We start from the raw sequence: 17,240 nt of genomic DNA, 5'->3' as shown, positions 1-17,240 counted from the left end.
TTTTGAGTGTAAATTTCTCAGTCTTATTTCTTGTGTTCTCACTTAGGAAGACGATAGAATGGTAAAATGTAGACTTTTTTGGGGTAACTCCAAGTTATTACATAGATACATGTTGGGTCGTCTTCCTCTATCAGCGGTTTCCCTTTCTGAGGTTTGTTATTCAAGCTACAGCCACAACCTCCTCTGCCCTATCCCAATATTATCTGACATCAAATGAAGATGGACATCCAGCCTTGGGGAAGAGTGGAAAAGTGCAGATTTTTTTTTCATCTTTAATCAGTAGCAGAATGGTCTAGAAGGTGAGCCTCAAGTGGGAAGAGAATTTTCTTGTTCTTTCTATTGTGCTACCTAGGAGTGGACATACAGGGAGACTTTCGTGTTTTTATCTGAAGGATAGTATCCTCTGTGGGTTGGTGTGGTTTATTTCCTCTGAAACTCATGCTGAAATTTGGTTGCCACTGTGACTGTGTTAGGAGAAGAGGGCTATGAAGATGTGACCTGATTTTTAAGAGGGATATCAATGCCTTTCTCATGGGAGTGAATTCTCACACACAATGGACCAGATTAGCTACCATGAGAGTGAGTATGTAGATTGAGGCTTCCCCTTATGTCCTGGCTCCTCTGCACCTGCCCCAATTATCTTGCTTTCTACAATGAGTTGAAGTAACATGAGACCTTCATCAGAGGCAGCCACCCTTAGACTTTCAGCCTCCACAACAGTGAGCCAAATAAACCTCTTCTCTCTATAAAGCAACCAGTCTCCGGCATTTTGTTATAGCCATAGCAATGAGATGAAAGCAATATCATTGAAATACTCTATTGTATTATTACATAGTTAAGTGGAAGAACCAGGACTGGAATCTGGATACTTTTGTTCCAAGGTCATTTCTGATAGAAAGACCTAGTTCTTTCAATAAAATAGGTCTGAATTACACGACTAAATGTTACATCTTGAAGATTTTATTACACAAGAATTTATGTAGAGGAGCATCATAGGTGTCCATCCCAGAAGGTACAATGGAGTAGAGAAAGGCATTATCTTGGTAAATTTTAGGCCCAGGGATCTGGAAATTTCTAGGACAAAGCAGTTTTAATCATCAGGAAAAACTAGCTCGTTCATCAAGGCTCAAGTCTGGAAAACGTTTGAGACCCTACCAATAATATCCAAAAAAAAAAAAAAAAAAGGAAACCATTCTGCCAGAGAGGACTAACTTGTCTGAGAAATATCCTTTAGAAACTGAAGGTGGATTGACTGTATCCTGAATAAGCTTTGGGTCAGGAAACACGCCCATCTATTTACGATAATCCCAAAGCAAAAATATACTATGTAAATGAAGACCTTGGCTCAACTCAGTGAGATTGTCTCATGGCTTTGGTGCTTGAGGGAGATCCCTTCAATAATGCATTATCTAACTAAATGCATTCTGAAGGCCCTATTAAACTCTTGACAATTTTTCTAATTGAGGGTGGTGATGGTTAAATGAAGATTTGAAGCAATTGAGAAATTTTGATGCAGAGAAAATAGGATGGGACACGTGAGATGCCCTCGTTTCCAGTGCTGTAATAATCAGAGAGCAAAGGGGACCGTGGAGAGGGGCGGGTTATCCTTCCCCCTGGAGAAGGAAACGGCAGCTATAATCCAAAGAGCAACGCCTACGTCAAGACACTGGGTCGTCTGTTCAGCTCTAGCATCCCACAGACAAGTCCCAAAACTGTTAACCGGGAAGACGTTAGAAGATACAATATGGCCACGGAAGAGGGGTGTCCCAAAGACCCAGATTGCTCCATTTTGAATGTTAATTTCTCAGGGTTTTATTTCATGTTTTTCCATCTTAATTAGCACAATAGCATGGGCAAAATGTAGACTGTTATTGATGATTTCAGTTTTTATAAAGGTAAGTATTCAGCGGTTTTACTTTCTGTGGTTTGGTTACCCAAGGTCAACTTCATTTCGATAATTTTTTGGTACCAGGGATGGAACCCAGAGGCACTTAACCACTGAGCCACATCCCCAGCCATTTTTTTTTTTTTTTTTTTTTTTTTGGAGACAGAGTATCTCTAAGTTGCTTTAGTCCCTGCTAAATTGCTCAGGCTGGCTTTGAATTTCCAATCCTCCTGCCTCAGCCTCCTAAATCACTGGGATTATAGGTGTACACTACCCATGCCTAGCTCTTTCTGAAAAATGTTAATGGAAAAATATCAGAAATAAAAATTTCTAAGTTTTTAATAGTATACTATCGGAGTTGCAAGATGAAGTCTCATGTTGTACTGCTCTGTCCCACTCAGGATTTGAATCCTCCTTTCGTCCAGTGTATCCACATTGTATACACTACCCACCCATCAGTCACTTAGTAGCCATCTCAGTATTCAGATTGATTGTTGTAGAATGGCACTTATTTTACTTCATGTAGAAACACTTATTTCAATTCATGGAGTCCAAAAGTGCAAAATTAGTGATGCACTGAAGGCTCGGGGGCATAAAATATGGAAGAACAGATCAACTCTGTGTGGCAATGCTACAGAGCATAGTATGCATAGGATTGGGCACTATCCATGGTTTCATTCATCCACTGAAGGTGTTGAAATAAGTCTCCCACAGATAACAGGGAAAGGCCCTCAGTTGTGTTACAGTAACAACTTTGGGAGCAAATGCCCTTTACAAACATTTTTGAAATTTGAGTTAATCATCTATCTACACCTGACCTTCATTTCTCACTTTGCGTGATACAATTGCTTCTAAACACAAATGCTGAACTCTGGAAGTGGTGAGTGGAAGAGTCGCCACTTTTAGAAGGAGCGTGCATTGTGAAGTTTCTACGCTGTTATTTATTTTATTCTTAAGATTCTTTAGACTGTCCTTAAACGTGAATCACAGTGATCAACAAATAGCAATTGTGTTGTATCACCATGTGCTTTGCAAAACCACAGACTTACCACTTCATCAAGATATTCTGTGTTTATGTCCCCACCTGCCCAGGTGTCCATGGCTGCAGGTGGGGTGTGGTTTGGTTTTTATCTTTTTGCCCCTCTGCCTCTTGCAGCTTCTCGTGGGGTGCTCACAGCAACCTATATCTCATTTAACGAAAACTAAATGGCTTGTGACTTTCTGTGCGAACTTCTGTTTCAAACTTTGGATCCCCAACTAAACTGTAAGCTTACAGAAGGGCAGGAATAGTACAGTCTTGCTCTGCCACTGCCACCTCAGGCTGAGCACACCGTGTGGGACCCATCATCAGTTTCCAGTTAAAACATGTTGAAGGAATGGATGACAGGAATCCCCAAGGGAGGCTGAATCGCCCAGGCCAGGCTTTGGCCAGTACGCTGCTCTCACATCACCAGTGAACGGCTGCTTCCCGGCTGTGTTCCATGAGGAGTCACTCCAGTTGCATTATATGGTTCCGGAATAATTCTCTTCTTCCATTTTTATCACATACATCTCTTCTTCCCCAGACCCAGACTGCTGGGCCTCTGGAGCCCAAAGCAAATCACAGGGTGTGCACAGCCCTCCCCCACTAAGTCTCTCTGAAGCAAGCCTCTCCGATTCCCAGTGGCACCAGACCCGCCTGGAGGGCTTAGTGAAACCGGAATTGCCAGGCTCCACTCCAGAGTTTCTGGTTGGGTAGGTCTGGGCTAAAGGCTGTCAGTTTACATGTCCATGGTATTTCCAGGTGATGCAAGGCTGAATCATCTGGTCCAGGGGGTGAGAACCTCTGCATTAACTTGACCCCAGGGCCTTGGCTGAAGTCCTGCCTCTGACTCTGCTGAGCTGTTCCTGTTTTAGAACACTTGAATGCCTTCACCTCTACTCTGAAAGCATGTCCTATCAGCTTGCAGCTCTGGAAACTGAAGTGCCCGCAAGGATCTGACTCCGCAGCCTGGACGCACTCCTTATTTCGTTCTTTTCAAAGTCTGGGGCCGGCAGGGCGCTGGAAGCTTGAGCTCACACAGAAAAGCAGCCCTGGTGGACTCAGATGGAAGGCTTCTTCCTAAGGAGCCTGGAGCCAGGAATTCATTCCTGGTAGCACTTGGCACCGTGCCAGGCAGGGTCGATTTTAGAGAAATCCCTCAGTTAAGGAGCCCAGGACTGTCAAATGGAAACTTCTGAGATCAGAGCTCCCACATCCTAAATGTTGTGAGTCCAGCTGAGCAGCAGCCATCAGAAGTGGTAAGCCAGATTCTGCCCCCTTCAGCCACCCTTGAAGGAAAAAGCCAAGGTGAGGAGAGTCTACAATGAGAGATTCCTCCAGGAAGAAATGATGGAGAACTGCAGCCCCCCATGCCCCTCGCCCCTCACGGCTGTGGAGAGGAAGTGACTGTCTGATTCCCCAAGTCCTAGTCCAGGGGAAGGCATTCAGTGCCTGCTGGACTGGCTTAGGATGCACCCCTGGGGATTAGGGTGCAGAGACACAGCTTGCGACCTGGTGCCCACCAGCCCTAAGACCCAGAGCAGGGAACCCGCTTCGCCTATCCAAGTTACCTGGAGATGGGACTTCAGCCAGTCTCCAGAGGCAGCCTGCAGGCACCGAGCAACCCCGGAGGGTGGATTTCAATGCCAGGCACTGAAGGGTGTTTCAGAAGTGACCATGAGCAGGGGGCATCACCTGCAGGGACTGGCCATGCAGAAGTCACGGAGAAAGTATCCCTCCCTGACCCCCAAGATAGAACTGCGAGCATCTGCCAAGCTAAGGCGACATCAAAGCAGAATGTGCCATCCAGACCTGCGAGGCTTTACTCTCTTCTCACACAGGTCTGGGTGATTACAGGTGCAGCCTCTGGGGAACAGGGCGGGGAGGAGAGAATCCCCCCAGGATCCCCTCCCAGGCAGGATGGGGGAGTGAGTGCAAGAAACACTGACTGTAAGTTCAGAGTAATATACATTAGATCAGATATTTTATTTATTGAACTGAGACTGTTTTGTGGCTTGGGGACCAGAAAAGGCTTGAGACTGAGGGGTTGAGACTTAATCCAGGTCCTGGAAAAGAACTCGCCCAGACAACCACCACAAGATACAGCGGGAAAGACTCCGTTCCTTGAGCCCAGCTCCTCCCTCATACCAGCGCATTGAGCTATCACAGTGCTTCTCTCCCCGTATCTGGGGATGGAATTTCTCCCTTTTGATAATGAAAACTCACATTCATTGTGCATTTTACTACAGGCCAGGCACCGTGCCAGTCATTTGTACGTACTTTTCCAACTTAATCCTCAAGCCAACCTAGGAGGGACCATCATCGGTTGTGCAAAGAATCTCCAGCACAGTCAGTTTTATTTGCAAAGGGTGTGAATGGCACACCTGGGATTAAAACACAGGCAGCAGGATGCAGGAACCCGAGTTTTTAATCCCCTGCAACAACTGGGGTGATTGAGCCCTCAAGAGGTCAATGTCTGAGAAACCTCTGGAGGGGTGTGCTCCTGGCACTAGTAGTTAATGACCAAGGAAAGTGCTGCACATCCTACGGAAGCACAGGACAGCTTCCTACAAGATTATCCTGCCTCAGATGTCGACAGAGGCATTTCTCTGTATCTGCAGGGTATTGGTTCTGCGAAGGCTCGAGTCCCTTATATAAAATAGCAGAATATTTGCCTGGAACCAACTCACATCCTTCTGTCTACTTTGAATGATCTCTAGAGGGATGGAGTAGGGGCAGGAGCAGGGAAGAGTCATCTCTAATGACTTACAAATACCTAATACATTGTAAATCCTATGGACGTGTTCAGTACAGATGCAATTTTTTTCCCCTGAATATCTTTGACCTCACTTGGTTGAATCCAAGGCTGTGGAAACCATAGATGTGCAGGACTGAGGGAACTACAGAGTTTTGAAAACCCAGCTCTATGGCCTCTCTCTTCTTTTGTTTTCCAAATGCAAATAGTTACATTTTTCTGATGATAAAAGTAATATGGTATTATTTTTAAAAAAAACAGTCAATACACACATTAGAAAGTGGAAGCGACCTGTGATCTCACACACCAGAGACAACAGTGGTAACACATTTGTTTGCCTGTATTACGACTTTTATCTCTGTGGACATGCATATGTACACATACACGGATTTTTTTACTTATGCAGTCTTTCTTTATGTTTCTCCTTTTTTAAAAATGGAATCGTGGATGTCATCCTTAAGCCTACATTTTTCCTTAACCATGCATTATATTTCACATTACATAGTGTAGATATCTTTCTCTGATCAGTAGTGACTGGTTCACAGAGAGGCCATTCTGCTTCATAGGAAGTGGGTGGGAAATTGGGGGGGGTTCTTTCTTTCTTTTTTTCTTTCTTTCTTCTTCTTCTTTTTTTTCCTGAGGCACCCTGGTACTTCCTAGGTGAAGTAGAAGGATGATGGTCATCCTATACTGTGCGAGCCAGTCCCTCCCATGGAAAGTATCCTATATAATTATGGAATCTCACACCCAACAATCAAGCAGCTGAAAAGTCTGCTTAGGATGTTCTAAGCCAAGATCCAAACTTCATTTTAATTTAGACATAATTTTTGCATGTTTTTAACTTACGCTATATTTTTAACTTACGCTATATTTTCCAGAAACATTGAGAGATATTGAGGAAGGAGTGTACCTTGCTTTGTTCATTTTGGAAAATTTCATCATCAATACCAATTCACCCACCAAGATCTGAGCTCCCAGCACAGACACCTGAAGAGTAAGAATTCCTGGCTGGGCCAGTCATGCTGGGGCAAACCTCTGCCACTCACACCTTGCACTTATTTACACAGTGTAATATTTCATTACAGATTCTTCTTCTTTAATTCTCCTTTATGTTACAATTCTGGCAACATATGTATTTCTTTGACCTATTGGATATTTTGAAAATCATATACAGATTATATTATATATAAATTTCATTTTAAGGTGGCAAAGGGAGCACTCCAAGAATTTACTTTTTTTTTTAAAGGCAGGATTGAGTGTGACCAAGCTGAAAACCACAGGTTCATAACATCACACTTAATGTACTCCCATTCCTGTGCACAGTTGTATCATGGTTTATTTAACAAATCGACCACTAATGGATATTGGGGCCTTCTGGTTTGATTACACATAAGCCATAGCTTGATGAACAAATATATTTGTCGATACATTTCTAGACACTCACTGAATCATTTCGTTAAGGAAAAAACCTTCATGGGAGTGAAATTGCTAGGTCAAAGGGTATGCACATTTTCCACTTCAGTGTAGTCTTTCCAAATTATTCTCTAAGAGTAGATGAGACACACCTGTCTAAGACTGATGAGAAAGAAGACGTTGTCAGGCAGTGGACATTGCTGTTGCTGATTCCGGGGGTGGAGGCAGTGACCCGGCTCCTACGTAGATCAGCAATTATTGCTCTTTGGGCTGCATTGTCTGTGCTCAGTGGTGGGGGCAGGGCCCTATCTAGAGCAGTACCACCATGAACTGCCATGTATTTCCTGATCTTGGAACCCTTTGGAATCGGCAAGTAGCCTTTCACAAGTTCTTTTCCAGCATAAACTGAAGTGAGTGGGTTTTACTGTTTGCAACAAATATTCCTGACTGACACAGAACCCTAACTCAATTTCAGGTGACTTTGGTTCATCTGAGTGATGTTTTTCACTTGGATCTCGTCATGTGTGTTAAATCCAGTCCCCCCAAAACTTATGTTGAAGTCTCAACCCCTGATATATGTTTAATATGCATCCCCAAAGTTCACGTCTTAGAAACGTAATCCTGAAGGTCATATGTTGATGATATTTGGAGATGGGGCTTCTGGAAGGTGAGCAGGATAAGATGAGGTCTTGCGGGTAGGCCCCCACGATGACATTAGTGGTTTTATAAGAAGAAGAGAGACCTGAATTAGCATGCTTGCTCTGTTCACTGTGTGATACCCTCCACCATGCTATGATGGAGCATGAGAGCCCTCCCCAGAGGCCAGCACCATGCTCTTAAACTTCTTACCCCCAGAACTGTGAGCCAAATAGACACCTTTTCTTTATAAATGACCCAGTACTGGGTACTTACTTACAGCAAAAGAAAATAGACACCCTGGTGTCTCAGAATGTGACCTTATTGCAGATGCTATTAGGATGAGGTCATACTGGAATAGGTTGGGCTCCTAATTCAAATTACAAATTTGGACATAGGAACACAGGGAGAATGCCAAATGAGGAAGGCATAAATTGGAGTGATGCTTCTAAAATCCAAGGAATGCCTAAGATTTCCAGCAGATTGCCAGGAGTTCCTGGAGAAACACAGAGCAGATTCTCCCTCACCAGTCTGCCAGCACCTTGATTTTGGACTTCCAGCCTGCTGCTTCACCCCAATTCCCAGTCTGTGGTGTTCAGAAATGAACGCAGACTCCTCACCTTTAATTACTGAATTTGTCATAGCCTAACAGCCGGGATTCAGTCACTGCCTAGCAGAACCATTGAACGGTGAAGCCAATGAGGAGGCAGTCTCGGGAGTCATCTGGTCCACCCCCAGCTCTGACACACAAGGAATGAAAATCCAAAATGCCACAGGACTCAGCCAAAATCAGACAGCTGTTGGCGGCAGTGCCAAGTCTAGAACCCCCTTGCTGTGGGCTCCGCCCAATATCCCTTTGCTGTGTGAGCAGAGGCAGCAAAGCCCTGAGGGTGGATTTGGACAGATAATGCCCTTTGAGGCTCAGAACTGCAATGTCATCATAACCCATCAAAATCACCTGGGAAGTCTTTGAAATACAGAGTGCTGGCCTTTCCCCCAGACCCACTGCAATACATTTCTGACAGTGGGATCCGGGAATCTGCAGATTTTTAAAGGTCAGCTGGTGTGAAAATCCTTGCATGGCACCCAAATCCATGGCTATGAGAGGGGTGGGCTAGAGCTATGGGGCAGACAGACCTGTTGAGAACTGTCAGCTGTGTGACCTCAGGCAGAGTAGAGTGGTCCCTTGATATCAGTAGAATACTGCTGCAGGTAGTAAAATCTGCAGATGCCCAAGGCTCATATAAAATGGCAGAGAACCTACACGCATCTTCTCGCACACTTTAAATCCTCTCCAGATGACTTGTAATACCTGATAACAATGTGAACTGTGTGTAGTAGTTGGGATTCTGCTATTCAAATCCCTGGATGAAGTGATGGCTCCCTCCCTTGTCTGAGCGCCTCCAGGCACATGGACAGTCTGATTAGTTGTAGGGTGGGCTGTCCTCCCTCTGTCCCTAGGCCTCTCCTGTAGCCCAGGGTTGAGTGTCGTGGCAGAGAGGAGGTGCTCAGGACACATTAACTGAACCGCATTGAACACGAGTGCTCATTCTAGTCCAAACGATGCCCCCGCTGAACTTCTCAGTGGGCCTTGGGTCAGGACGCTGGGTGTCCCTGATTCACTGAGGATCCTTTTCATTAGGAGGACAAAGGGCGAACAGGCAGAGCATCCACGTCAGGGTTGACACCCACCTCCAAGGTAATTACCAGGGGATGGTGAAAGGATTCCGGGCCATGGGTTTCTGAAATACTCTTTCAAGGCTGCAATAGGCATCTCGTGGGATCTCCGGGGAACCCACACGGCATATCCCCTCTCTCCTGGAGGATGCGGCTTGTCGATTCCCCAAAAGGAAAGAGTGGTAGTTAAGGAGTAAAAAAAAAAAATCAGTTGTGTGGAGGAGCTGAATTAATCATGGCCGTTGCTCTGTAAGAAGGCCACTTCATGGAACACTATCTGTGCCTACATTTCTTATCGCAGGTAATTCGGGGTATTAGGTCAGGCAAGATGAAAGACAGAGACCATGAGAACGAGAGAGAGCAATTGATTAATGGTATTCAGCTGAGTCATTTTTCTCTTGAATATCTGCTCCTTCTCATCCATTATAGCATCCTGACCTAACGGGAAATCTCTGCCACTCTCTCCTCTTAATGACATGTAGCCGCGCAGGTTTGAGACAGACAGTAGCACTCATGTGGACAGCTGTGAACAAAAATAGAGGCGCTCTCAAGGGTCGCGGTCACGGGCACAAAGGATGATATGGGGTGTTTAAAATCCATTAAAAATCTCCACGCTTCTATTCACCATAACTTTGGATTGCTTTCCCAGTTTTACCACCAGGCTAACGAGTTGGCACTGGGTGACTTGTGATTTTCCTACTACTGTGTAATAGACTAGCGATCCCTGGAGAGAGAAGCATTTTTCATTTCTCTCTAGATGGCCTCTTCCTCTCGAAACCCAATTTCCAAACGTTCTTCCTCCTGCCTTTCTTTCGGCTCTAGGTTATCTATGCGTCGATGATTCCTCCCTCCTCCCCAGTGGTGTCTCTGAAATTCCTTCTCTGCCCCCCCACCATCTGAACACTGGCCAAGAATCTCATCACTTCGTTCCAAGAGCCTGCAACCTCCCCTGCCCCAGACCTCTCCCAAACAACTGCACCCATGGTTTGAATGTGTTCCCCCAAATGTCCTGCGCTGGAAATTTTATCACCAAATCCATGTGTTACTTGTATTCGGAGTTAGGTCACCTTTGGGAGATGACTGGATCATGAGCTCTCTTTAACTTTTATGAATGAATGAATCCATTCATGGAGTACTGAATGAATGAGTTATCAAGGGAGTAGCTTTGTTGTAAGAGCAAGTCCTGTCTGGAGTGCCTGCTTATCTTGCCATGTGATGCCTTCATCATGTTATGATATAGGGAGAAGGCCCTCACCAGATGCTAGCAACATGCTGTTACACTTGCCAGTTGCTAGAACCATGAGCGAGGTGAACCTCTATTCTTTATAAATTCTCCTGTCTGTGGGATTCAGTTACAGCAACAGAAAAAGTACCGACATACTCTCTCTCTCCCCCTCTTCATTTGTCTGTCTACCCTAAATTTCCACCTATCCTCTCTATCATCTATCCAACTAACTATCATCTATCTATTTATCTATTTATCTATATCTATCACCATCACCCTATTTCCCTGTACACCTTCCCTGAGTTCGGATCATGTTCTAACTCATGTTCCCTCTGCCCTGGAACACTTCCATTCAGCTCTGAAGTCACGCCTATTTTTCCTACTTTTTGTAAGATGCTCCTCTAATCAATCAATAAGTTTGGCAAGTGCTGCATGCCTCGGGCCCTCTGGGTGTTTGCAATGCATATTTATTCATAAAGTCCCTTAGAAGTCCTTGGGTCTGATGTGTGCTATTCCCTCCCCCCTCGCCCACTTCTGACTAAATAAATTCTCATTCATCTTTCAGGCTTCTGCTTAAATGTCACTTTCTTGGGGAAGAATTCCTTGGCCCAACCTACGTGAGACCATGCTGTAACTAACTCCCCTAGCACCTTCCGTTCCTCCTGCAGCCCACCTGTCTCCTTTATAACTCCCCTAACGTCTGTATTTCCCACTGCAATGTTAGTTCCACAAAAGAGGGGACCACAGTTCACTTTTTCTGTATCTTATTCCTGGTGCACATCACAGTGCCTGGTATACAGTGGGTTTAGACATATTTATTGATCAACTGAAGAAAAAAACTGTAACTTTGGAAAACACGGCAACAAACAAATATTTTTGCCTTGAGAACTTTTCTCCCATTTTATAAAACAGACCTTGGCCTGCCATGATGCATACTTTGGAAGATGTTACCCTTTCTCTTTGTCCAAAATGCTGCGGTTTCCTTGACAAGCAACAAATCCTACCCATGGTCATCAGCAAGGACTCTTTTTGTTGCAAACCCAGAAATCCAGTTAAACAGATTCACAACAAAGGGGGCCAAAAGGTCTAGAGCTAAGACTAGCTTCCAGCAAGGGTTTATGCAGCAAGCCACGTAATGTCACCAGTGGCCTGGCTTCTTCCTGACTCCATTCTCTCTCCAGACTGCCTTCCATGCTCCAGCACAGCTTCCCTCCAGGCCATACTCTGAAGAGGAAAAAGGGTCTTCTCAGCCTCCCGATGAGAGTTGGAGCTTTACTTTCCAAGAAGTCTTGTGTGTGGCCTCCAGCCTCCTTGGCAATCATTATGTTTTAATCTAATCAGGGCTCTCTCTGGGGCTGGGGCATCACCACAGACCCAAAGGACTGAGAATGGGAGAGAGGGGGTTATTGTTCGAGGAAATGTAAGGTAATTTTTTGGAATATGTAGTGAATGCAGGGGGGCCAGCAATCCTTCAAGTTCAGACTTCTCCAAGAACACTTCCATGAAAACTCAAGCGTTGTGAAGTCTTCTTTCCATGATCTTCCTTATAGATGTCACTTGTCATCTGTAGCACAATGCCAGTCCTTCCGTGTGCAGTACACCATTGTCTTTTGAGAGAATCAGCTGTGAAAACCTGCTCTCTGCTGCAAGGGTGGCTTATTTCTTCATGACAAATTATCCCAAAGCTGAGTGGTTTAAAAGAACCAACTTACTGTGCTCATGGAATCTGTGGGTCAAGAATTCAGAACAGGTGAGGATAGCTTGCATCTCACATAGCTGACAGTTGGTATCAACTATCAAGTAAAACCTCAGCAGGAACTGTCAATGGGACCTCTTCATGTGGCCTGGGCTTCCTCACAGCATGGCAGCCTTGGGTCTCCTAAATAGTTCATAACTTCAAAGATAAGTAACTCTAGAAAACCAGAGGGAGTCTTTCTTATCTTTTGTATCAGTCCATTTTCTGTTGCTACAATGAAATACTTGAAGTCATATACTTATAAGGAAAAGAGGTTTGTTTAGCTCACAAGTTTGGAGGCTGAAAGTCCAAGACCCAGAGGTATCATCATCTATTTGGCCTCTGATGAGGGCCCCTTTGGTTCCATGACAGGAGAATGGGAAGGAAAAAGTCCACAGGACACACATGTAGAGTGAGCTTGGTTAATTACAACCTGATCTCATGAGAACTCACTCACTTCACAAGCCCAGCATTAACCCCTTCTTTGTGTAGCACCCCCAATAACCTAACTGCCTCTCACTAGGCCTCGCCTCTTAAAGGTCCCATCACTTCTTAATGTGACCACAATGAAAACCAAGACTCCAGCACATAGATCCTTGGGGGGCACACTCAAAACATAGCACCTTTTACAACCTAACCTCAAAAGTCACACAGTGTCCCTAGCAGAGTAGCTACTGTCCGTCCCATATAAAGTCCATTTCTCTTTGGGAGGACTATCTAAGTTCTGTCGTACGATGAGTTTGGATTAGGAGGTATCATTGCTCTGTCTTTGGGAAATAGAACATGCCCCACCTCACTGCATATGTTAAGTATCTTAAGGGCAAAGACTGCTTTAGAAATAGTACTTGGATCAGTTGTTTAATTCAAGAGCAGAAGTGTGTCCATTATGTATTAGTACCAATATCAAGGCTTTTCTATCTGAAATGTTTAAAAACTTCCATTAGAATTTGTGCAAGATAAAAGGTTGTACACAAGATCAAAATAGGTAGGGAGGTGCTAGGGATGAATTAAGAACTTAAGAACTTGAAATCATTACTTGACGTATTTTGTCTGGGGAAGAAAAGGCCTCTAGGAACTATTTAAGCAGTTTTCCAACTTCTCCACCGTCTAGTGCCCCCTCATATGGATTCTTTTTTGTAGTTTCTCAAAAGTTGCTACAAACTCACTCACCTCAGGATCTTTGCACATGCTGCTCCCCCTGTCTATACTTTTAATCCTATTCAGGTCTAACCTTCTGGAGGAGAGTTTCCTTGACAAATTTCTCTTTCCTAACATCATTAAATATCCCATCTTTGGGAGCACTGCATGGATACTTTTTTGTCTCCTCCGCTGAGCTATAAGCTCCACAAAGGCAGAGACAAAGATCTTTCTTTACAATGGTTATAATAATGGCACACAGAAGTCCTCAAAGAATAGGTAGCAGATTCCATCACTGCCCTACCCATATCCCTTTGTCCTTATCTCTTTGGTCCAGTGTGGTCCAACTTCCCAAGGCCAGCACCTGCATTCCTTTGCCTCAGCTTTCCCTGACCACCAAAGTCTTTTTTAACTACTCCAGGAGCAGAGCAAAAGTTCCAGAAAATTCATGCCCCACTGGAAGCAGTCTTCAACCAATGATTGAAGGGAATTGGTCTGTCACCCCTTGGGTAGGATAACTTTAGGGCATGTATTCAGTGAGAGGTTCCAAAGCATGACTAAGCTCCCACAGTGGTAGCTGACTCAACAATGCACCCTTTCTCAGCTGCCTTCCTTTCTCTGTCTTACTTCCTCACTTTCAGAGTGCCAATCAACTCCTTGTTCCCGAATTCTTGACTCAGGGGTTTCTTTCCTGAGAAGCAACACTGGAACACAAAATGCTGGCTGAATGAATGAGTGAGTCTCTCTCCTTGTCCCTGCACCCACTTAATCTACCACAGCTGGTGCATGAAAACTGATTGCCAGCAGCTACACACATTCCGAGCCAGGGAGAGCAAAGACACAGCAGGAAATATTCAAACCCTCATTTCTACCTCTACTGACATTTGTAATCGAGACACATGCAAAGGAACGTTATTTTACTTAAAAAGTGCACTGTCGAAAAGTGGCGCTGAATGAGATGATTAAATCAGTAAATAGCATCGCACCTGTGAATGGAATTAGCTCTAGTAATAGACAAAGATGGGTGAGATTCATTGCCAGACAAAGAACACTACTTGCTTTTCATCTGCTTGGCACTTGACTGGTATTAAACAGCCCTTCCATCCTGCTGCAGAAATGGAGACTAAGAGCCACTCCAGGTGGGTCCCCAACAATGGATTGGATGCAAATGTTGGAGAAGGAGAGGAAATTCGGCACTTCCTTCCTGTCTCTCCTCTGCAAACTGTGGTTATAACTTGGACAAGGTGCAGTGGGTTACTTATAGCTCTGGGGTCTGAGAGGATGCTCCTCTTTCATTGCCTGCCACTTCCCTCTTCAATTTTCCATCTTCTTCTTTTCCTTTCCAGTTAATTAATAGGTGTTTGCTGAGCGCTGGAATAATATTGCACTAGTTCTATGGGGGATGAACACTAGAGAAGCTTGACAGCATGTGGCTTCGTCCTGCAAGGAGCTCTCTAAGCTCAGAACATCAATGTACCAAGATTTGGAGTTCTCCTTGGGCTACAACCCAGCTCCATCTCTATGGGTGGAGGCAAAGAGGAGCCGTGAGCCTAGGGGAAAAAAAATGAGCTTTGCACTTCTCTCCCATCCACAAAAGAAAACGATCTTAAAATTTACTTGAATAATCCTTGACAGGGTAATGAGATCTTAAGAAACCTAAGAACTCAAAGTATTGAAGAAGAGAGAGCATTTTTTTGTTTTGTTCTGTTTTGTTTTGTTTTGTTTTGTTTTTTCCCACAAAGTGTGACCCTGCAGTTACTTGAGCTGGGCTTGCATTTCTGACTATTTGATTCGGTCCCCTCCTCTCCAAGGCTGATCCACAGGTCTGGGTTTCAAATGCTCTCCTCTCAAATTCAATCATCCTCCCATTTCACCAATCCAAATCTTACTTTGGGACCCTTCTATTTCCACCCAGTGGCTGCAAGTGGCCTCCAGGGGAGGTAGTGACAGCTTGCAGAGCCCCTGCCTCATTTCAAGGAGACTGCTCTAACCTGGCGCTGACTCATGGCAGCATCGTGAATCCAGTGATGTCACGGCTTTAGATTTTTTCAAGAGCTGCTAGAAGGGAGCTGACTTTTCAAAACTTTGTAAAACTTAAGAAAAACAAACCCTTAGAATTAAAAAAAAAAAAAAAAAAAAAAAACACCTCATGGTCAGCAGTCTGTAAGCTTCAGTCTACAGGCAAAGTTCAAGCCTTCAGTAGGGTGCCCAAAGCCCTTTATGATCTTGTCAAGTTCTGACCCCGGCATCCTGAACGACTGGTCGACTCTTTCGTCCCCCAACCCCCCGCCCCACCCCCATCCTTGGTAGCCCAAGTTAATGAGTACAAATGACAGGGGAGGTACAGATGTATGCAGAGCAAATGTGTCATTTTTACTTAGAAAGCTTATCTAGGGTGGCTTCGAAGGGTGCCAAAGGTGATGAGGGAATCAAAGCCCCTTCCACCCCTCTAACAAGAATGTCCGAGTCGCTGGTCCACCTGACTCAGTCTTCAAAACTCGCCTGGGCGTCATCTTCTCTTCCTGAAAGGCTTTCTTCTCTCTCCAGAAAGAATCACCCTCGACCCTGGTGCCTTGCAAGCGCTGTCACAATTCCCCATGTCATTCCCAAGTCTGAGTCTCAGGGACGGTGAACTCTCGTGGGTTTGAGGGCTGCGTCTGGCTGGCAGAGCCCTCCCTCTACTTCTGTATTCCGGCATCGACAATCATCCATCCCACTTCTGCAAACACACCAGACATCCCGGAGCTTCTCGTCGAAATGAAACCACAAGGAGAACTGAGAATTCGCCCTGCCAGCCTCGTGACTCACAACCTCCTTCCAGAGCGCACCTCGCCCGCCACCTGCCTAACCCACTTATGTAACCCAGTTTGGCATTTCGGATCCCTCCCTCCTCCGCCCGCGAGGCTGTGCAATGGGCCCCCCTGCTGTGGGGTCAGGGGACTGCCGCGGGGGAGCAGGTGGACAGCGGGCTCGATCGCGGCAGAGCTGCGCCCGGCCAGACTGGAAAGCAGGACCCCTTGGTCGGAATGCCTGAGCGCGCACCTGGGCTGCAATAAAAGCAGCGCGCTCCCAGGTGCGGGCGGAGTGCGCTCTACTGCCGCGTGGGCAGGGGTTGTGGGGTGCCTTACAGGGATGAGCTCAGCTCCCTAATAACCGCTGGGGGTTTCTGGGGAGGAGGAGTCACGGGATAGGCCTTGACCGTGTGGATGAAGCAAGCTTCTATTTTTGGTGCAAGCCAAGGGGATTAAACAAGGAAACGCCTTGACCTTGGGGGCTGGGAAGCAGCAGGCATTCTTTTGCTTAGTCCCAGCCAGGCCAGCCCCACGAACAGAGAGAAGGTCCATCATCCCCAAGTGCCTGGCCAGGTGAGGAAGGAATTCTGATTCCAAGATTCATCTACATCCTGCCCTCAAAGGAAGCCATGTAAATCCACAGGAAGAAGCGGGTGGCCCCACTCTTTCCTGGAATCACAGGCTCACGCAGATTTGCACTGGGGTAGTAAAAAGTAGTTGGAAAAATACAGGTACCTTTTTGCCAGAAAATAGACCTTGTCCCCTTTGATATTTTGGAACCCTGGGGGAAATATCTTCTTCTGTGCTGCATTACTATATTTACATTATTCCAGTTAATCTCAAGACCACCTTCTGGGGTAGGTACCATTTTTAACCATGGAAAACTCACATTTGCTCCTAGAACAGGTCCTCGCTGCTGGGGGTGAGGTGACCACCGCCCTCCTTTACTCCGTGTGGGCTTGCA

General features: G+C 45.4%; 1 long non-coding RNA gene across 1 annotated transcript; it reads right to left on the bottom strand.

The window, feature by feature from the left end:
• Window positions 1–15,834: 15,834 nt before the first annotated feature.
• On the bottom strand, window positions 15,835–16,583 carry LOC143400915 (uncharacterized). The gene is made up of 2 exons (XR_013091546.1): window positions 16,527–16,583; window positions 15,835–16,229 (listed from the first exon to the last, which is right to left on the bottom strand). It is a non-coding gene; the product is annotated as an uncharacterized LOC143400915 (long non-coding RNA).
• Between the last annotated feature and the right edge of the window lie 657 nt (window positions 16,584–17,240).

Source organism: Callospermophilus lateralis, chromosome 6 (assembly GCF_048772815.1).
Source record: "Callospermophilus lateralis isolate mCalLat2 chromosome 6, mCalLat2.hap1, whole genome shotgun sequence".
Taxonomy (NCBI): domain Eukaryota; kingdom Metazoa; phylum Chordata; class Mammalia; order Rodentia; family Sciuridae; genus Callospermophilus; species Callospermophilus lateralis.
Note: the sequence above shows the minus strand (reverse complement) of the source record. Positions and strands in the feature narration are given on the sequence as shown.